Here is a 22,696-nt window from a genome sequence, read left to right as displayed (position 1 = left end):
CAAGTTAGAACTCAGAATTGAGAAACCAACCCAGAACCACACAGCTTCATGGAAACTGAATAACTGGCTCTTGAATGTTGACTGGATAAACAATGAATTGAAGGCAGAAATAAAGAAGTTCTTCAAAACCAATGAGAACGAAGACACAACATGCCAGAATCTCTGGGACACATTTAAAGCAGTCTCTAGAGGAAAATATATAGCTATAAGTGCCCATATGAGGAGAATGGAGAGATCCAAAATTGACACCCTATCGTCAAAATTGAAAGAGCTAGAGGAGCAAGATCAAAAAAACTCAAAACCCAGCAGAAGACAAGAAATAACTAAGATCAGAGCTGAACTGAAGGAGATAGAGACACGAAAAACCCTTCAAAAAATCAATAAATCCAAGAGCTGGTTTTTTGAAAAGATCAACAAAATAGACAGACCACTAGCCAGACTGATTAAAATGAAAAGAGAGAACAACCAAATAGATGCAATAAAAAATGATAAAGGGGAAATCACCACAGATTCCACAGAAATTCAAACCATCATCAGAGAATATTACAAACAACTCTATGAACATAAACTAGTAAACCTGGAAGAAATGGATAAATTCCTGGACTCCTGCGTCCTCCCAAGCCTAAACCAGGAGGAAGCCGAAACTATGAATAGACCAATAACAAGGTCTGAAGTCAAGGCAGCAATTAAGAGCCTACCACACAAAAAAAGCCCAGGTCCAGATGGGTTCACAGCCGAATTCTACCAGACACAAAAGGGGAGCTGGTACCATTCCTTCTGAAACTATTCCAAATAATCCAAAAAGAGGAAATCCTTCCCAAATCATTTTATGAGACCAATATCATCCTGATACCAAAACCCGGCAGAGACCCAACAAGAAAAGAAAACTTCAGGCCAATATCCATGATTAACATAGATGCAAAAATCTTCAATAAAATCTTGGCAAGCCGATTGCAACAGCACATCAAAAAGCTTGTCCAGCATGATCAAGTAGGATTCATCCTGGGGATGCAAGGCTGGTTCAACATACGCAAGTCTACAAACGTAATTCACCACATAAACAGAACCAAAAACAAAAACCACATGATTATTTCAATTGACGCAGAGAAGGCATTCGACAAAATTCAACAGCCCTTTATGCTAAAAACCCTCAATAAACTCAGTATTGATGGAAAGTATCTCAAAGTAATAAAAGCTATTTATGACAAACCAACAGCCAATATCATACTGAACAGGCAAAAACTGGAAGCATTCCCTTTGAAATCCGGCACTAGACAAGGATGCCCTCTCTCACCACTCCTACTCAATATAGTACTGGACGTTCTAGCCAGAGCAATCAGGCAAGAAAAAGAAATAAAGGGTATTCAAATAGGAAAGGTGGAAGCCAAATTGTCTCTATTTGCAGACGACATAATAGTAAACCTAGAAGATCCCATCACCTCAGCCCAAAAACTCCCGAAACTGATAAGCAACTTCAGCAAAGTCTCAGGATATAAAATCAATGTGCAAAAATCACAAACATTCCTCTACACCAATAACAGACTTAAAGAAAGCCAAATCAAAAACGAACTGCCATTCAAAATTGCTACAAAAAGAATAAAATACCTAGGAATATAACTCACAAAGAACGTAAGGGACCTCTTCAAGGAGAACTACAAACCACTGCTCAATGAAATAAGAGAGGACACAAACAGATGGAGAAACATTCCATGTTCATGGTTAGGAAGAATTAATATCATGAAAATGGCTATACTGCCCAAAGTAATTTACAGAATCAACGCTATCCCCATCAAGCTACCATTGACTTTTTCACCGAACTGGAAAAAACCACCATGAACTTCATATGGAACCAAAAGAGAACCCGCATAGCCAAGTCAATTCTAAGCAAAAAGAACACAGCGGGGGGCATCACACTACCAGATTTCAAACTATACTACAAGGCTACAGTAATCAAAACAGCATGGTACTGGTACCAAAACAGAGACATAGACCAATGGAACAAAACAGAGGCATCGGAGGCAACACAACATATCTACAACCATACAATCTTTGATAAACCTGACAAAAACAAGCAATGGGGAAAGGATTCCCTGTTTAACAAATGGTGCTGGGAAAACTGGCTAGCCATGTGCAGAAAGCAGAAACTGGACCCCTTCCTGACACCTTACACTAAAATTCACTCCAGATGGATTAAAGACTTAAACATAAGACCTGGCACCATAAAAACCCTAGAAGAAAATCTAGGCAAAACCATCCAGGACATAGGAGTAAGCAAGGACTTCATGAACAAAACACCAAAAGCATTGGCGACAAAAGCCAAAACAAACAAATGGGACCTAATCAAACTCCACAGCTTCTGCACGGCAAAAGAAACAGTCACTAGAGTGAATCGGCAACCAACAGAATGGGAAAAAATTTTTGCAGTTTACCCATCTGACAAAGGGCTGATATCCAGAATTTACAAAGAACTCAAACAGATTTACAGGAAAAAAACAAACAAGCCCATTCAAAATTGGGCAAAGGATATGAACAGACACTTTACGAAAGAAGACATATATGAGGCCAACAATCATATGAAAAAATGCTCATCGTCACTGGTCATCAGAGACATGCAAATCAAAACCACAGTGAGATACCATCTCACGCCAGTTAGAATTGCAATCATTAAAAAATCTGGAGACAACAGATGCTGGAGAGGATGTGGAGAAAAAGGAACACTTTTACACGTTGGTGGGAGTATAAATTGGTTCAACCATTGTGGAAGACAGGGTGGCGATTCCTCAAGGCCTTAGAAATAGAAATTCCATTTGACCCAGCAATCCCATTACTGGGTATATATTCAAAGGACTATAAATCGTTCTACTATAAGGACACATGCACACGAATGTTCATTGCAGCACTGTTTACAATAGCAAAGACCTGGAATCAACCCAAATGCCCATCGATGATAGACTGGATTGGGAAAATGTGGCACATATACACCATGGAATATTATGCAGCAATCAGAAATGATGAGTTTGTGTTGTTTGTAGGGACATGGATGAATCTGGAGAACATCATTCTCAGCAAACTGACACAAGAACAGAAAATGAAATATCGCATATTCTCACTCATAGGCGGGTGATGAAAACTGAGAACACATGGACACAGGGAGGGGAGTACTAAACACAGGGGGTCTATTGGGGGGAAAAGGGGAGGGCCAGCGGGAGGGTGAGCTGGGGAGGGATAGCCTGGGGAGAAATGCCAAATGTGGGAGAAAGGAAGCAAAACACACTGCCATGTGTGTACCTATGCAACTGTCTTGCATGTTTTGCACATGTACCCCAAAACCTAAAATGCAATAAGAAATTTAAAAGAAAAAAAAAGTATGATTCTTACTAAGCATCTGAGGACAACACACATACAGAATTTTACAGAATATTTGAAAACATCTCTCTTCAACATTATCATCTTTTAGATAAAGAAAATGAGATCAGGCCTCACTCTGGACACTCATTCAAAATCTTTGGGAGGATAGGCCCAAAAATATGTATAAAAATAAAATGAAAACACAGGTTCTCATCATCCTCAAGGTGTGTGAAGTACTGTGTCGGACAGTAGGAAAGGGCATCTGAAGGAAGAAAACAACATGAAGGAAGCACTAGGACATGAAGGCGCAAACACACAGCATGCCAGGGATCACGGAAGATGAGGCTGGAAGGAGGTGGTTCAGAAGTGAGGGTTTTGTATGCCAGGCCAAGGCATTTGAGCCCACAGTGATGACAAAACCATGGAAGATTTTTAAAACAAGGAAGTGATGAGATTGACCCTCCACCTCTACAGAGGAAGGAAGGAACGACACACGAAGTACGCAAGAGCAGACTGGAGGCTGCCTTTCCAGTCCGCTTGAGTAAGGAGGGCCTGGAGCTGCCCGGGGATAGAGGAGGTGACCAATTCGAAGAGCACCTGGCGCTGGACCTGTCAGGACTAGTAACCAGATGGGGGGGATTAAGGAGCAGGAAAAGTCGCTGCTGGATGATGACAGTGTCAATCAAGACAGGGAAACAGAGGGAGGAAAAGCAGTTCTAGGAAAGGAATGAACTTGGCCTCAGCTGTGCTTACTGTGAGGGCGCCCAGGGGACATGCGTGCACACTCCACACATGGTGTGGGAAGACTGCTCTGGAGCCATCAGGCTGTGAATCTGGGAATAACAGACATAGCTGAAGGAAAGCTATGAAAAGACAAGATGGGCCGGGCGCGGTGGCTCAAGCCTGTAATCCCAGCACTTTGGGAGGCCGAGGCGGGTGGATCACGAGGTCAATAGATCGAGACCATCCTGGTCAACATGGTGAAACCCCGTCTCTAATAAAAATACAAAAAAAATTAGCTGGGCATAGTGGCGCGTGCCTGTAATCCCAGCTACTCAGGAGGCTGAGGCAGGAGAATTGCCTGAACCCAGGAGGCAGAGGTTGCAATGAGCTGAGATCACGCCATTGCACTCCAGCCTGGGCAAAAAGAGCGAAACCCCGTCTCAAAAAAAAAAAAAGAAAAGAGGACATGAGGCAGAATCCGAAAGAGCTGCAACGGACACTTCCAAAGCCAAGTACTAGGAGCCACCAAGGAGCAGTCTTCTGAGAAGTGCAAGAATGCACAGACCTGGGGATGGGGGTGGTCAAGAAGTAGTGGTCATTGTCTAGCATCCTAGGGTATAAATTTCAAAACCCACCACCTAATTCAGCAACTGCAACTTTATTGATGACCTTAGTGAGAGACAGTCCAGAGCAGAAAGCCATATTTTATAGATGAGGAAACTAAGTCTCAGTGTTTAGGTGATATATCTAAAGTCATGCAGCTTAATTTACACATTTATCCAGTAACCGTCAGGATAACTATGCAGGAGACACAAAGATGCAGTCCTGCTATGAAAGAGCAAAGCTAGAGTCCAATTTGTCAAGTGCTAAGACAGAAACCTACGGAGGGACCCAAAGAATGGTGCAACCAATTCCCTGACTGGAGGAAGCCTCCCAAATCTAGTCCTAGGCCTTGTAACTGAGCTAGGAAGGACAAGGAGGACAGTCAGACCATGGCGGGGGCTCTAGGAAAAGGGAGTAGCATAATTCACACCCAAAAAAATTCTGTAAGACATTCAGACAGGTAAGTCCAGACTGTTACTTCAACAGAAAAGACTGGAATATATACGGACCCAGATGTTCAAATAAACTTTCCCAAACAAAACTATCTTAGTCACCCTTCCATGGGTGGGGCAGAGTTGGGAAGGCGAATACAAACTGGAGAGGGAGAGAGAGTGAGAGTGTGTGCCTCCAAAAGTCAAATGGGAAGTTTTAGCCCTGAAAATGAACAGAGATACAGCTTACGTGCTGTACTTCATGTGCCGGGCATTTCACACTGATTATCTTACTTAATCCTTAGAAAAATATGTCATTTCTACCCATTTTACTCAACCAACTTATGTCCTGAGCTCTGTGTCACATATAGTACGAGGTGGTGCCCAGACTCAAACCCAGGCCTGATGACTTGAGGCTGTACTATGACCACCTCTGCAAGGCCAGCCTCTACTTCCAAACAGCGTCTGAAGACCAAACTTGATTGCCACAAGCAAGACTCCAAAAAAGATGCTGCCATCTGCCAGATCCTGCCATCGCATTTCATAAACATCACAAAAGACTACTTCTCATTTCTAATGAACACAATCTGTTCTGACTTGTTACAGGTCAACTTTTTATACCAGCTTTCTTCTAAATGGAAAGAAATTTAGACTAAAAAGACTTTATGTTGTTCTTTAAAACCAGTTTGTTGAAAATATACCTATTCAAATGTCCTAACATTTGAAATGTGTCTTCAAATAGGCTGCCTTCAGCAATCTGGCAGTGCCGGGGGGGTGGGGGGGAAGTCAGAAAGAGAACAGGAAGAAAGAAGCAAGGATGAAAAATCTTACCTAACTCAAGACTTACTTTTAACACACTTCATTTTATATCAAAGAAGACTGTTTTTAAAGCTTGCATATAAAAATATTTATAAAAGCAATAGTTTTAGGTAGATCAGAGAGGATGCCTTTAAGATGCTTATTTTACATAAGGTGGTAAGGAAAGTATTTTCCTCAACACCAAGTGACTTGGCTCAATCTACCGATTAAGTTAGTGTCTAGGCGCACAAGTTGAAAGCCTACTTACTGCTTAGCAATTTATGCCATTTCAAAATAATAGCAACAGGCCAGGCATGGTGGCTCACACCTATAATCCCAGCACTTTGGGAGGCCAAGGCAGGCAGATCACTTGCAGTCAGGAGTCCAAGACCAGCCTGGCCAACATGGTGAAGCACTGTCTCTTCTAAAAATACAAAAATTAGCCAGGTGTTGTGGTGCGTGCCTGTAGTCCCAACTACTCAGGAGGCTGAGGGAGGAGAATTGCTTGAACCCTTGAGGTGGAGGTTGCGGTAAGCCAAGATGTTGCCCCTGTGTTACAACCTGGACAACACAGCGAGCTGCTGTATCAAAAAAAAAAAAAAACCCACCAAAAATAGCAACATGATTATTTTAAAGAGCATTCAAAGAAATTTTTAGCAATTCCCAAAGTAAATTTGTAAAAGCACATTGAGTTGTTTATAAAGCATTTTTCAAAAAGAAAACAACAGACATCATAAAATATGGGTAGAGTTTTACCACATAAAGACTTAAAAACTACATATGGCAAAATGCAATGAAAAATAAAAGACAGGCAGAGCTCAGAGGCTCATGCCTGTAATCACAGCACTTTGGGAGGCTGAGGCTGGCAGATCATCTGAGGCCAGGTGTTCGAGACCATCCTTGCCAACATGGTGAAACCCTGAATCTACTAAAATACCAAAAATTAGTCAAGGTTGCAGTCAGCCATGATCATGCCACTACATCCTGGGTGACAGAGCGAGAGTCTGTCTCAATTTAAAAAAAAAAAACAAAGAGGGGCAACAGGGAAATTAATGCACAAGTCACAAAAAGAAACTAAAAAAAATTTTTTTTTTTTTTTTGAGATGGAGTTTTGCTCTAGTTGCCCACGCTGGAGTGCAATGACACTATCTTGGCTCACTGCAACCTTCGCCTCCCGGATTGAAGCATTTCTCCTGCCTCAACTTCCCAAGTAGCTGGGATTACAGACATGCGCTACCATGCCATTAATTTTTGTTTTTAGTAGAGATGGGGTTTCACCATATTAGGCTGGTCTTGAACTCCTGACCTCAGGTGTTTGGCCACCTCAGCCTCCCAAAGTGCTGGGATTACAGGCATGAGCCACCCAGTGTGAAACTAAAATTAGATTTTTTTTAATTGTCGTAAAAAGAATTATATAAATCTGTATGTTTTGATATGGAAGATTACCAATAAATACTATTAAGTGAAAGGTACAAGTTGCAGAAGAAAAATCCAAACTATGTATATACATTCATTCATTAAACATGCATTTATTCTATACTTGTTATGAGCCCACTATGCATTTACTTTGTGCTAGACATTAATACAGTCTCCATATAGCACATTTACATATACCGTACTTCATTAATTGTAGGTGCTCAGTAGATATCAGATGTGCACCAGGCAGTGCAGCACACTGGGCTTTACAAGGAGGGGTTCATGTAATCCTCGTGGCCACCTTGCACAACCAGGCATCCTTACTCCAGAGCCCACACTAACTCTACTTCCATATGCACAGGCCCAGAAAAACCAGACACTAAACCACTAGATGCTGTCACCTCTAGGAGGAAGGAGGTAATGGAGAATGACAGGGACTTGAAATATTCCAGTATTTCTAATACTGCATGCACAATGAAGCCTCCTGTGCAAACTCCTCCTCTGGTCTATTCCTTCCATCCCTCCCACAGAGAGTAATTACTAGCATTAAGTTTATTGCAGTATTCTCTTGGATATTTTTATAATTTTGCTACTTGTGTATTTTATATATTGTATTGCTTTGAATATTTTAAACTATAAAAATAGTGTAAAACTGAATGTAAGCTTCTGCAATTTTTTTCACTTAATATTATGTTACTAACATTTATCTATGTTGATACAAATAGCTTTACCTTATTGACTTACTTTGTGTATTATATTTCATTGTGTGACTACCCAGAGTAGAACTTCCAAGTCAAGCAACATCCTCTTGACTAAGTACCGCTAAACTGCTCTCCAAATAAAGTATTTATGAGCAATGTGAGTGCCACTGCTCCACATTCTTGACAACAGTTGGTATTGTCAGACTACTAATTTTTGCCAAACTAATAAAACGTTATTTCTCTATTTTTTAAATGTGTATTACCCCTGATTACAGCCAGGATGAACATTTTTTTGTATGTCTACTGACATTAACTTTCCCTTTATATCCTTTGCTCATTATTCTATCAGCTCGTCTTTTTCTCATTGATTTCTTTAAAAAGAATTCTTTATATATCTGAAATTGATCTTTTGCAAATAACATCTCTCTCAGTCTATGGCTTAGTCTTGCATCTTTGTTTATGGTGTCTTTTCCAACAGTGATTTCCTCTATGGTCTGTGAGCTCTTTAGCTTTTTATTTTTGCAGTATACATACAACTGTATTACATGAATACATGGACATATATCAATGTACTTCTTGGTTTAGGTTTTTTAAAAAAACAAAATAGTTCAAGTATAATTATATCACTGAGTAAGAGAAACCAGGAATTCTGAATTTTCCACTTATACAGCATTAAAACATTTATATATACCTATTTCCTAGTTAAGCCAAATACCTTAGTGCTCCCAGTGCTAACATTTTCCATTTCTGTGTAATAAATTTTATTACATTGCACAAACCTAAGCTATCCTCAATGCTCATGTGGAATCAGCGTTATCTCTACTTTAAAAGGAAACAGCAAGTATGGCAGATATGGGCCCTCAAACTGTGTGATCTCCATCTTACACTTTTTCCTTTTTAGTTCCAAAGTTGAACCTGATCTTACCAGTTTTTAAATTTTTACTAATGGTGCTTACACTTTAATTAATGTGTGATCAAAAAAATACAAAAACATCATTCACTAATCTACATTCTGTCTCTACAACAGATTGTATATGTTCTCCAGCTTTATATGCTTTAAATTTCCTCCTTCTTACTACAACATGAGAAAGGAGTTTCTGGGGGTATTTAAAGCACGTATCAAACCATACACTTTATGTAATTGAGCAATTCTCTGAAAACATCTGCACTGTTCAATATGATAGCCACTAGCCACATGCCCGCCAACTGCCACATGTGCCCAACAAAAGTTTGTTAATTACCTCTACATCAGAATTAAGCATTCTACACTAAGCCAAAAATTAACCTAGAATAAATTTGGAGTAAAAAACCTTAAATTTCAAGATAGCTCAACGTGATTACAATCTTTAACAACTGTTACCATCCACATCTCTACTGATGGAATATAAAACATGTTCTAATTTTTTAAAATACTATAAATGGATTTTGGATAACATATTCTTAACCAGTCCCTACCAAGGTGAACAGCCAGTCTTTGTGAAACCCTGTGTTGAGGGAAGAGGAGTGAGGAGGCGTAAAGTATACAGCCTGACGCCAAAGATCAAAGTGTATATCAAAGTTCTAAATGCACATCAAACTATACACTTATTGCTGAGCAATTTTCTGAACAGATCTGCACTGTTCAATATAGTAGTCACTGGCCTCATGTGGCTATGAGCACTTATATGTGGCTATTCCAAATTGAGGTGTGTTTTAAATGCTAAATGCTCACCAGACTAGGAAGACATAGTATAGACAGAACAACCTTCAGTTTCAAGGGCCCTGTGTTGGAATCTATCTGTGGAAGTTTAGCTGGGTAATAATCATTTGACAGCTAGTTAGAAACAGATTCCTGGATTCTAACTCCATAACTTTTTAGTCCCCAAGTTTGAAATAGGACCTTGAATTCCTTTTTTTTTTTTTTTTAATTTCCCAAGTAAAACTCATGTGTAGCTATGTTTGGAAAACAAGTGCCCTCATCAACCAACCTCACAGCCACAAACCAACTTCAAAGTTAAACAGAGATGATAGGGCCCAAAGACAAAGGAAAGAACCACTTTTTACATCTTTTTGTTTTTGGAGACGGAGTTTCGCTCTTGTTACCCAGGCTGGAGTGCAATGGCGCGATCTCGGCTCACCGCAACCTCTGCCTCCTGGGTTCAGGCAATTCTCCTACCTCAGCCTCCTGAGTAGCTGGGATTACAGGCACATGCCACCATGCCCAGCTAATTTTTTTAGTAGAGACAGGGTTTCACCATGTTGACCAGGATGGTCTCAATCTCTTGACCTCGTGATCCACGCGCCTCAGCCTCCCCAAGTGCTGGGATTACAGGCATGAGCCACCGCGCCCGGTCCACTTTTTACATCTTTATGAAATAAAACAAATTAAAGCCAAATAGGTCACCATTATACACCTGTAAGATTGCCAAAATTTTAGTCTCACAGTACCAAATGTAGACTACAACGTAGAGCAATAGGATTTCTCAGACATGGTCAACAAGTGCTTTAGAAAAAAGTTCAGTATTTTCTTACAGGATTGAAAACAGTCCTATCTGTGATGGAGTACCCCAATACCCATGTGTCTAAATGGGGACTAGGAGAGGCACGTACAAGAATGTTCAATATGTTGTTCATAATAGACAAATGCCAAGGAAAAATAAAACCTTTAGCAGCAAAATGGCTAAATATATTCTGGTATATCTGTACAACAGAAAACTACACAGAACAATGAAGATGAAGGAACTATAACTTCTAGAAGAAACCATATATCTCAAGTCAATTCAGAGGAATACATACCACATATAAATGGATTTCACACAAAAAGTTCCAAAAAGCAAGCAATAAACCATATTGTCTGGGAATGCATACATAATTGATAAAACTATAAAGAAGAACATGAAAATGATGACCACTGAAGTCACTGAAGTGTTTACCTATGAAGGGAGAGAATGGATTATAATTGTGACAGACAACAAGTGCATTTTTTGGGCGGGTAATATTTCTACTTTTTGCCCAGGGTGGTCATACAGAACTGACTTTTAGTTTTTTTGTTAACCCTTATGTATTATTTATAGTAACACTACATACTGTAATAGACACAAAAAATATGTAATGGCTATAATGAAACAGAAGTTCACATAACTGTCCAAAGCCATACCCTGCTCAAAGAGCTACACTTGAATAAATGGAAACGCAAAACCTTCTTGGATGGGAAGACTCAGAATCATAAAGATGTTCATTTCTCCCTATGTTAATCATTAAATTTAAGTCCATATGATAAAAAATGTCAACAGGATTTTTAAAAAGAAAAATTGATTTTAAAATTAATATAGAAATACAAACATGTGAGATAGCCAGAAAATTTATAATGACCTTCCTTTCAGAGACTATAACACATTTTTTAAAAGCTGGAATGATGAACAGATGAACAGACAGATCAGTGAAATATAACTAGAATTCCAGTGATAGATCCAAACACATAATGGGTATTCAAAATATGATAAAGGTAATATCTGAAATGTTTTGAGTATAACACAACTTTGGAAGCAATAAAAAATAATTAGATACAATTCCATCACATAAATATAAAAAATTCCTTCATGGCAAAACACCACAAGCAAAGTCAAAGGACAAACACCAAACTTCAAAAGCAACAGTGTAAGTCCTATTACCAAGAGCTAATTTCTTTAATCTGTCTAGAGTTCCTACATATCATAATAAGAACAGTAACCATATAATAGAAAAGTAGGCAGAGCACAGACAAGCTCAGATCTCAGAAAAAGTATCACAAATGATTCATTCATATGAAAAGATGCCCAAACCCTATAATAAGAGAAATGGAAATTAAAATCAGAGTAAAATAACATTTTCACCTATCAGAGAGACTTCAGCAGTACTCTCTACTGTCAAGTGTATAAAGAAACAGGCACACTAAACATTGTTGGAAGTATTTAATACACATTGACATAACATTAATAGAGGACAATTTGGAAATAGGGAAGACGATATATTTACATTTAGAAACATGTATTGCAACACAGTGATGATAGAAAAAGTGGCAGAGACAGAGACTACTAAAGCACGGTACATTAAGTGAATGGAATGAATCCTCTCTAACAATCACAAAGAACGAGGCAGCCCACCCAGTACTAAGTACTAAGAAGAAATGATCTTTCAGATACCCCATAGCAGTAACCTTTTTCCTTGGTAAGAAAACCCAGATTTTGTTCAGTAACCAGAGCAGGCAGCCATGTGTTTTAATAAAAGCTAGATTATTCCCTAGTCTTATGGGATGAATAGTGACTAGTCTCAGACAATCATCACCAATAACTAATTCAAGGAATGTAACTATGCTGCAATTCTGTTCAATGAGAAATGTGGCTGGAGATTATCAGGAAAGTCTTCCTCACTCTTAAAAAGGGATACAACAAAGATACTTGATTTTTGCCTATGGACTTTGCCATGTACATGAGACACACCGAAGGGAAAAGGCACCTGGAAATCATCTAGCAGACAGCCTAAGAGGAATAAATAGGAAAACAGAACAGAAAGATTAGAGAACCCAGGCCTTAATGAGGTTGCTGAGCCACTGAATTAACCAATTTGGAAAGCACACTATCTCTGAATTTCCAAGAAGTAATAGACCTCTACTTTAGAATATCTGTGGGAGGATATCAGTAACTGGGAGCAATGGCAGCCCCTCAGGGTGGAGGATGGGGTAAAAGGGAGACTCATTTCTCATTATTTACCCATCTCCCTTGATATTTTGCAACATGGGCATTTATTATCTAGCCCCAAAGAGAAGATTTTTTTAGGAAAATAATACATGCTTGTTTTCAAATTTCTAAACAAAAAACTGAGCGCCAGAATTTAGGATAGTAATTACCTCATCTCACTACACTAAATCTGCTAGTTTCATCCCACTAAATTTTATGCAATGGCAACAACACCTTAAAGGATGCAAGCGTTTTCAAACATTTCTAGGCCATTGCCACAGAGGAAAAAAAACCCTTTTTCCAAGCATAATGTAAGCAGAAAGTTGGCTCTAGTACTTACAGCCTACTTTGGTAAGGTAATGCAGAGTATCTAATCAAAAAGTATAGCCTCCTTACAGATTATGAAGATGAATTAAAAGCTACCAACTGGGGAAAGTGTTTTTTATAAACCAGCACAAAAATCTATAGATTACCTAGAAAGAATAACACTCTGCACAAAATTCAAACTGAAAACATCCAAAACGGAATTCTTTGTTTTTTTTTTATTGCATTTTAGGTTTTGGGGTACATGTGAAGAACACGCTAGATAGTTGCATAGGTACACACGTGGCAGTGTGATTTGCTGCCTTCCTCCCCTTCACCTATATCTGGCATTTCTCCCCATGCTATCTCTCCCCAACTCCCCACCTCCTGCTGTCCCTCCCCTATTCCCCCAACAGACCCCAGTACGTAGTGCTCCCCTCCCTGTGTCCATGTGTTCTCATTGTTCAACACCCGCCTCTGAGTGAGAACATGCAGTATTTCATTTTCTGTTCTTGTGTCAGTTTGCTGAGAATGATGTTCTCCAGGTTCATCACTTGCACCTGACCAATCTCATCTTACCAAATCTGCCTCATTTCCTCCTGGGTCTCCTGTTTTACTTAATGGGGTCACTTCTACCCACCTCCTCAACCTAGAAACTAGAACTTTAATTCGTACTTTTTGGGATCCCAAAATACTTTTAAAGTAATTTCTGGATGTGCTTATAGTAAACCATCACTTACCGGCCTGTGAGTCTAACTTTCCCTTTTGATTATGAGCTTCTAATGGCTTGGGAACAAATTTTATTCATCTATGCATTCCTACCAATCCCTGAATGGAAGGCCTGGCTCCATCTGTGCTTTTCATTCACTGAAAGGAAAATGGGGGTGAAGGGGAGGGAGCAGGGGGTAGAGAGTTGGGGAGAGATAGTTTGCTTAAAATCAAGGAGAGCAGACTAATAAAACAGCTCCTATTTATCTTTCATCTTTCCTAAAGGGCTTAAAATTCTTAACATTAATTGCTACAACTTCATAACCAGAAATAGAAAATAAATACAAGAAGCATAAAGACACATTCCATTCGACATTGTGTAAACGCTTCTTGTAGAAGTACAGCGGATGAACAACACAGCCATGGTTGTCCCTGCACTCACAAAACTTACAGGCCAGTAAAAAAGACAATTAAATGAACAATACAAAAAAAAATGATGACCACTAAGTCTTGTTAGGCAGAGAAGCAGCATCATGAGAACACAAAGTAGAGGGATATATTTGGCATGTCTCTCTTAGGACTATTTCTTATCTCCTGAATTATATGGCCACTGCCCATTCTAATCCCACCTATACCAAATACACTGGGTTCAGCCAGCAAGAAGCCCTGTTCTACCAGGACAGGCCTGTACATCAGATACAACATCCTTTCCTCTTCCTCCCCAGATGACGGCACAGAAAACTGCCAATCCACAGCCCAGACATCCATAAACTCCATGCTAAAGCTGATGTTTTTAAAAACATCCAAACTCCCAAAGGTTGATTAGCTCTCAAATCCCTAAGTATATTCTCAGATCATCCATAGAAACCAAAAGCAGTGAGCTTTTCCAAATGCATAGAAACCGAAGCAGAAAGCAAGTGATTTAATCAAGGCCCCACAGAGATTAAAGGTAGGCACCTACCTACCAGGCTAATGAGTACTTGTCTCATTTTGGTCTCTGTCTTAACCAACTATGAAAAATTCCTATGAACTGAGAAGAATTTATTTATACTTCCCCATGAAATTAAAAGGTACTAGATTAACTGTATCCACAACTGCTAAAATATGAAGCCCAAGTAAAGGTTAAACTATGAAGCTTCAGTAGGTGACCTATTGAAATAAACACAAGCCGGATAAAAAATAAGTAAGGCTCAACAACACACACACATCCCAAAACATCACGCAGAACACAAACACACAGAAAGGATGGGCCTGCTTCCTATCCAAACACTGTCAAGCTTGCTCTGACAAATGAAAAGCTGAGCAGCTCATCCCTGAACAGGATGAGGGGGGATGAACACAAGAACAAGGAAGCCCTTCCATAAAGTGAGTTTGGAGTGTGTCTCTGTGTGTGCATATACATCCACACGTTTAGTATCTCAGGTGGTTACAGATAATACCAGCAAATCAGAAAACCTGCTAAAGCAAAAAAGAAAGTAGTCTAACTTCATAATGACTGCATAAGTGAATCAGGTATAACCGTACAATAGGATATTACTTACTTAGCAATAAAAAGGAATGAACTATTGACACACACAACAGCATGGATGAATCTCAAAATAATTATGTGGAGTCAAAGAAGCCAGAAAAAGAGAAGAGTGTCTACTGTATGATTCTATTTACATGAATTTCTAGAAAATGCAAACTAATTTATTGTGACAAAAAGCTTATCAGTGGTTGCCTGGGAATGGAGGCCAGGGAGAGGCAGGAGGGAGACAATACTGAGGGCACAAGGAAACTGCTGGGGTGTCAGATATGTCTATTATCTTTATTGTGGTGATGGCCTTATGGGTGGATACCTACATCAAAACAACAAATTGTACACTTTTAGTACGTACAGCTTGGGTGTCACTTGTACCTCAATAAAGCTGTTTAAATTTTTTTTAATAAAAAGTTCATATTGACCACCACTAGGTTTAAATGAAACCTTACAATTTGACTGAGATCACTTTTCTTCTCAGAAGGGTATTTCACTGCAGTTACATATCATGCTTTGTGGAAAAGCAATTTTGGAATAAATACAGATGTGGAATACTGAAGTGTCTCTATTTCATCCCCATTCATCCTTTTCATGGCTTAAAAGAAGCTAGAGCATTTTAGAGAAAATTCCCATCACTTCAAGTTTCTTACAGAGGCTCTTAGAACTCGATAAACATCTAATTTTTGGAAAAAGGGGACCTCAAAGATCATCCTGTCCAACTTTCTCAATTGAAAGAAATAAACTGTAGAGCCCATTCCCTGACAGGGAACTCATCCAGTCCTGTGGCTCCGAAGTTAGCTCTATGTTGCTGACACCTATCTCTGTAATTTCAGTCTTGACCTCTCTACTGAACTTCAGACATTGATTTGGCTGCCCATTAAGCTACCTCTCTAACAAGTAACTAAAATTTATTATGGCCAAAAGGGAACTGCTGATTCACCACCAACTTCTCCTCCAAGTTTACCCATCTCAGTAACTGTACCATCACACTTTGAGCAAAACCTAGCAATCAACCCTTGACTACTCATTTCCTGCCTTCCACATGGAATCCACGCTTAAGTTCCTTAGCTCTGTCTTCAAAGCACATCGCCAAAGCTGGCCAGGGCTGTCTCCACTGTTGCCATGGCTTCTTGCCTGGACAACAGCTCTTTAGGGTCCCCATTTCCTCTTCTGCCTCTACCAGTCAGTCCCTACACAGCAACTACAGACATAAGGCCATCAAGCCCCAGATCTAAAATACTCTACAGATTGCCATAATTAAAATAAAATCCCAACTCCATTCTGCCCTGAAAGACCAAGGCCCCTTCCACCTCTCCATCCTCATCTCACATCATTTCTCTCACTGGCTATATTCCAACATATTGACTGTCTACAACACACTAAACTCACTTCCACCCCAAAGCTGACACTTCCCCTCCACCACACCTGGAATGTACACAGATATTTCACCATTCACAACTCAAATAATACCTTCCAAAGCTTCACAGACCTTACAATCTAAAGCATCCCCAATCACTTGTCATGGACCCTATTTACTGACTTTATAGTACTTTTCATTATAGAAAATTATCTTGTAAAAAATTTTACTTATTTACTATATTTGCTAATAAAATTTATCTATTCACTCATTCATTCCTGCTATGACCATCAGAAGCACTAACCCAAATAAGAATTGTGATCCTTTTCTAATTTCACTTGAAAGCATTCCTCTCCAGGTAGCTAGGTACTACTGGGTAAAAAGCACCCACCTGAGTTGAACAACGAGGACATATAGACACAGGGAGGAAAACGAAACACACCAGGGCCAGTCAGGGGGTGGGGAGCAACGGGAGAGAGCATCAGGACAAATACCAAATGCATTCAGGGCTGAAAACCTAGATGACGGGTTGATAGGTATAGAAAACTATCATGGCACATGTATACCTATGTAACAAAACTGCACATTCTATACTTGTATCCCAGAACTTCAAGTAAAATAAAAATTTAAAAAGCACCTGCCTTCAAAAAAGGGGGGCTGGAGTCTATTTTGATCCTTTTGTAATTCCTAAGTGTGATGATTAGGTTTCCACATTCATCTGTGGGATGTGCTTTCCTCAAATCTTTTTTACAACATCAGCACACTACCTACCTGATACTTAAAAATAAAGGTCAATTTCAACTGTGCTACTAATTTTACAAGTCTTCAAATTATGCTTCTAAACAAGGAAAAAAACTCCTCTACTGGCCTGCCTCATTATCATCAGATTTCCATTAGATACAATATCAACTTATCAACTTATAAATATGTTGATTTGATTTTGAAATTACACTGCCTCACACTAAAATAGTATACTTTTCAAAGAAGGATCAGGTCAATATAAAAAGTATTAACTTTTAATGCTTCTATTGGGATCTGTGGTATCTTGCCTTTGGGATATTTAACCAATAATCGCTTACATAATGCACTAAATGAACCAATTTAGTTAGGCATTTTTAATTTCTTACTTTTCTTTTTTAGAATTTTTAAGTTTTCAGACACTGCTACCAAAAAATCACAATAGATTATTTTGCCTCAATGTCACACACGATGAATGATCTTCTAGTAAATCAATAACATAATCACTGGGATATACATTTTATAAGAACAGGGATTTTTATCTGTTTTGTTCATCTTGTCCCCCACACCTATTCCCAGCACATTATCAGCTTAGCAAGTATGTGTTGTTAGATATATGCAAGCTCATGTTTCCTTTTATCTTATGCAGATCACTGTATTATTCCAAATTTAGGGGAGTATTGCCAACATGTGTTATCTCTTCTTGCTATTGCTTGATGCCATTATAATATTAAGTGTGAGCTGAACAGTAATTCTAAATCACAACTTTTTGACTTCCAAACTATACAGCGACATGTGGCAAATCAATGACAAGAGATCAACATAGATTCTTGCATAAAGTGTGATCAACATAGATTCTTTCATGTTGTGCTGACAACGCAAGACTCAACATGGCGTCCTGATACACAGACTCCACTACTAATACACCTAACAACACTGTCTGCTTTATGGCTAGGGAGGAAGCCGCAGATGGAAAACCATTTGTGCATCCCAGACTATAGCCTGCCAGAATATCACATTTTATACCAACCCCAAGGTGAATGTTAAATAGCCCTACACAGCTGATAAAGTCACCATAATTAAGTAGTCAAAGGCAGCAATCATCAATCATAGAAAAGTAGCTCAGTTTTGGTACGCTGCAAGTAATTTATACTAATGAAAATTAAAGTAGTCAAGTTTGTGAATACTTTAATAAAAATTATTCCTAAAACATTACTCTTGCCCTCAAATTTGTAAGAAAAAAAGCAGTAGATATGCAACCAGTTTGTGGGAACTACATATAACACAGTGAACACAAGTGGGAATGTGTGCCATAGGAATACACCTACCACATCACAGTAGGCTGACAACAGTGGATCTGAAGCAAGCAACTCACCACCACCCAATCAACCCTAAAGACAAATCCTTGTTCCAGCCCTGACCAAGTAACCTCCAGCATTTACAACCTCTTTACGCCATAGTTTCTTAATATGAAAATAAGAACAATCCCTATCTACACTTGTAGATTATACAATTTATAAAGAAGAAGAAAATAAGCAAACATGCACATCTGATCCTTTGAGCAACGTGGTCTGCCTACCTGGCCAGCTGGACTGAGGCGGAACAGGTTCAGAGCCCACTGGCAGAGCCCCAATACAAGGCAAAAAAAAAAAAAAGTAAACAGGCAAGTGTTTAAAAACCAAAACAACCTTTTTATAAAATATTATGCATTATACCACTCCACATCCATCAAGATGCCTACAATCAAAAAGATAGTAAGTATTGACAAGAATATGAAGAAACTGGAATCCTCACACACTACAGATGGGAATATAAAATGGTACAGCCACTTTGGAAATGTGAGACATGGTTATCATATGATTCCCCGAATTCCACTCCTAGGTATATACATGAGAGAACTGAAAACTTAAATCTACACAAAACTTCCACAAAAATGTTCACAGCAGCATTATTCATAATAGCCAAAATGTGAAAACACCCTAAATGTCCATCAACGGATGGATAAATAAAATGTGATATATCCATATAATGGAATATTATTTGGCAATAATAAGAAATGCACACTGATATGTGCAAAGATAGATAAACCTTGAAAACATTATGATAATGAAAGAAGCCAGACACAAAAGACCACATATTGTATGATTCCACTTACATAAAAATAGGCAAATCTATAGAGACCAAAAGTAAATGAGAGGTTGCTTAGGGCTGAGGGATTTGGGGAAATGGGGAGTGACTGTTAATGGTACAAGGTTTCTTTTTGTGATGAAAACATTGTGGATTAGACAGTGGTGATAGTTGCACAGGTCTGAGTACATTAAAACCACTGAATTGTACACTTTAAATGGGTGAGTTGCATGGTACGTGAATTATATCTTGATAAAGCTATTAAAATATACTGTGCATTATCTTTGCATAATAATTATAGCTCTCAGCCATCAAATACATCTCATCAAGATGAAATAAGGATATGCTGTCAGATGAAATAAGGATATGCTGTCACCCCCAAGAGCCCCATTCCATGTAGTTCACATGGTCCTGTCACAGCCCCAGGCCCCAGGAACAAGAGTCTTTCCTGGGACGTTTCTACCAGAGCCTCAGAAAAGACGATGCTCTCCCTTCCCAGGATCACAAGTGGAGCTGGTTTCAAATGACCTGTTTCTATGACAGGAGGGAATGGGCCAACACTTGAAGAAAAGCTGAATGTGAGAGGGGTGGGGCAGTGGGATAAGGAGGGAGGAACAAACAGAAAGGAAAGAAAGGAGGGGAAGACAGAGACGAATTACATAGTATTTATTGCTGGACTATCCGCATCCAGCCATGCTGGCTAGCTGAAGTGGGTTTCTGTAATTTGCTTTAAGGGTGTCCTAATATGTTATTTCGTTACCAACTATTTCCCTATTTAATCGATGAACTTTCTAAAGATCTATACACAAAACTAAATTCCAGGCCTTTTTTATTTAATAAAAAGACATATGCAACATTGGAAAGAGCACACATAACTCAATGGTTAATGAAGACAGACAGACTCAGATCCAAACATGAGTAGTAGGCTTACCTAAGTGACCTTGGGTACACACCACTCAACTTCCCCAAACCTTAATTACTTCTATAAAGTGGGAGCCCAGGTTTAGTTTTCTCTCAGATAGGCTGCTATCTGGATTGAGTGAGATAACCCATGGCAGGGTCTCAATACAGTACCTAGCACATGAAATGCTAACATATGGCCCACCATTACTAGTGGTCAACTTGTGATTTATCACAGACATATTTATAGCATAGGAAAGTTTTGTTTCAGAGCAAAGATCTAGTAGATAAGGCCTAGAGAAAGCTGTACCACACTTCACAAAAAAAAGTATTTCTCAATCATTTGGAAAGCATTATTCCTAAGGTATGTCTGACTTTGGTCAGAGTCACTTTTTCTTAGCCTTTCATCTGTAATCACTCTTGAAAACCACTTCTCATTTGCAAATAGCTCTAGACAACTGTTTAGATTGCTAAGCTTTCTTTGCTTATAGGCCACTGGGTACTACTGCACCCACCTGGCAGAATTCCCTCCATCCATCTACTTCCAGTGGATATCACTAACTTAGCTCAGACTTAAGATCTCCCCAAAAGTGACCATGCAGTCAATCCACCTCTGAATTTATTCATTCATTCGACAAAGATTTAAGGAGAACCTATTATGTGCCAAGTACTGTACCAGGTGCTAGCGATGCAGAGGAGAATAAAACAAGCGCCTCTTTGTGTTCTCATAAGGACCTGTCCTTCCTCATCAGAACACAAACCACTCTGATTTCCAATTTCCTAATTACTTCTCCATAACCCCTCAAAGACTCTAAGCAACCTGGGGGCAGGGACCATAACAAATCTGATTTCACTGCATCACACTGTTTTGAATAATAAGTAATGAAAAAAAATTGAAATAGAATAAGGTGTCTGCACAGTATAGCCACAGTACAACTATCTGCATGGTCAGAGAGACTCATGCATAATAAACTCTGAAATGACTTTACAGGTCACTGAGACTCCCATCTGTGCAGAATATAGCCTGCCACTGAAGTACTGGCAGCATCTAGAACTTGATCCAAATTATATGATACAGATACAAAATTATATGATACAGATATAAAATACACATTTATTTTTGTAAATTCATATTGTATTTTCATTGCAAATATGTCTATATAAAATAAGGTAGAATAAAACTGCATACAGACTAGCTAAAATGGAAATTTCTTAGGTGAAATGCACCAATTCCATACAAAGATCAAACTACTATAACTCACCCAATATGAAATAGATAATTTAAATAGCCTTATAACTGTTAACAAAACAATTTGGAATTTAAAATCTCCTAGAAAAAAAAATCTCTAGGCCCAGATGGTTTTACTAGAGAATTCTATCAAATGTTTAAAAATGAATTAATACCAGTTTTACACAATCCCTTCCAGAAAACAAAAGAGAAAGGAATCCTTCTCAATTCAATAAAGGGAGTGTTCCAGACTTATGGAGACTAAAAAGCATGCAAACTAAACGCAACTGAGATTCTGCAGTGGACCCTGTTGCTACAAAGGACTTGATGTGATAACTGGTAAAACTTTAGTCTGAAGATTTGATGACAGAAATTTATTAATTTCCTAATTTTGATGATCATTTTGAGATTACACAGAAGAATGTCCTTTTTTGTAGGAAATATCACAAAAATATTTAGAAGTGATGGGGCAACATTAGTCAGCAACTTACTCTCAAATGGGTCAAGAAAATGTTCTCTAAATTGTACTTGTATCTATTCTGTGAGTTTAATATTGTTTGAAAATAAAAAAATTATTTCTTAAAAAAAGATAATATAGGAAAATATCTTTACAATCTCAGCATACAGAAGACTTTCCTAAACTATGTACAAAAATATCGCAAATCATGAATAAAATGTTATAATTTCAATCACACAGAAATTAAGAACTATGAATAGAATATTATTCAGTTTTTAAAAGGAAAAAAATTCTGGCTTTTATGAGGTCCCATAACGTATCTCATACATGAAAATATAAACTACCTTGAAAACATATGCTTAGTGAAATTAAGCCAGTCACAAAGAGACCAACACTATAGGTTTCTACTTACATGAAGTATCTACAACAATCAACTTCATAGAAACAAAAGGCCAGGAGGAATGAGGGGAAAAGAGGGAGTTGCTTAATGAATATACAGCTTCAGTTCTGCAAGATGAAAAAGTTCTGGTGATCTACTGCTCAATATTGTGAATATACTTATCACTACTGAGCCGTGCACTTACAGAGGGTTAAGATGGTATATTTCATGTTTATTACCACATACATACATGCATACATTTGTGG

At 38.6% G+C, this 22,696-nt stretch overlaps 1 protein-coding gene and 1 non-coding gene across 8 annotated transcripts in view; one reads left to right on the top strand and one right to left on the bottom strand.

Moving 5' to 3' along the window:
• MBOAT2 (membrane bound glycerophospholipid O-acyltransferase 2) overlaps positions 1–22,696 on the bottom strand; it is a 148,262-nt gene that overhangs the window by 107,294 nt on the left and 18,272 nt on the right. The window lies entirely within an intron of this gene.
• LOC118147630 (small nucleolar RNA U13) lies at positions 17,274–17,378 on the top strand. Its single transcript, XR_004734073.2, has one exon. It is a non-coding gene; the product is annotated as a small nucleolar RNA U13 (small nucleolar RNA).

The sequence above is a fragment of the Callithrix jacchus genome, chromosome 14, assembly GCF_049354715.1.
Source record: "Callithrix jacchus isolate 240 chromosome 14, calJac240_pri, whole genome shotgun sequence".
NCBI lineage: Eukaryota > Metazoa > Chordata > Mammalia > Primates > Cebidae > Callithrix > Callithrix jacchus.
This window is presented reverse-complemented; position numbering and strand designations above follow the sequence as displayed.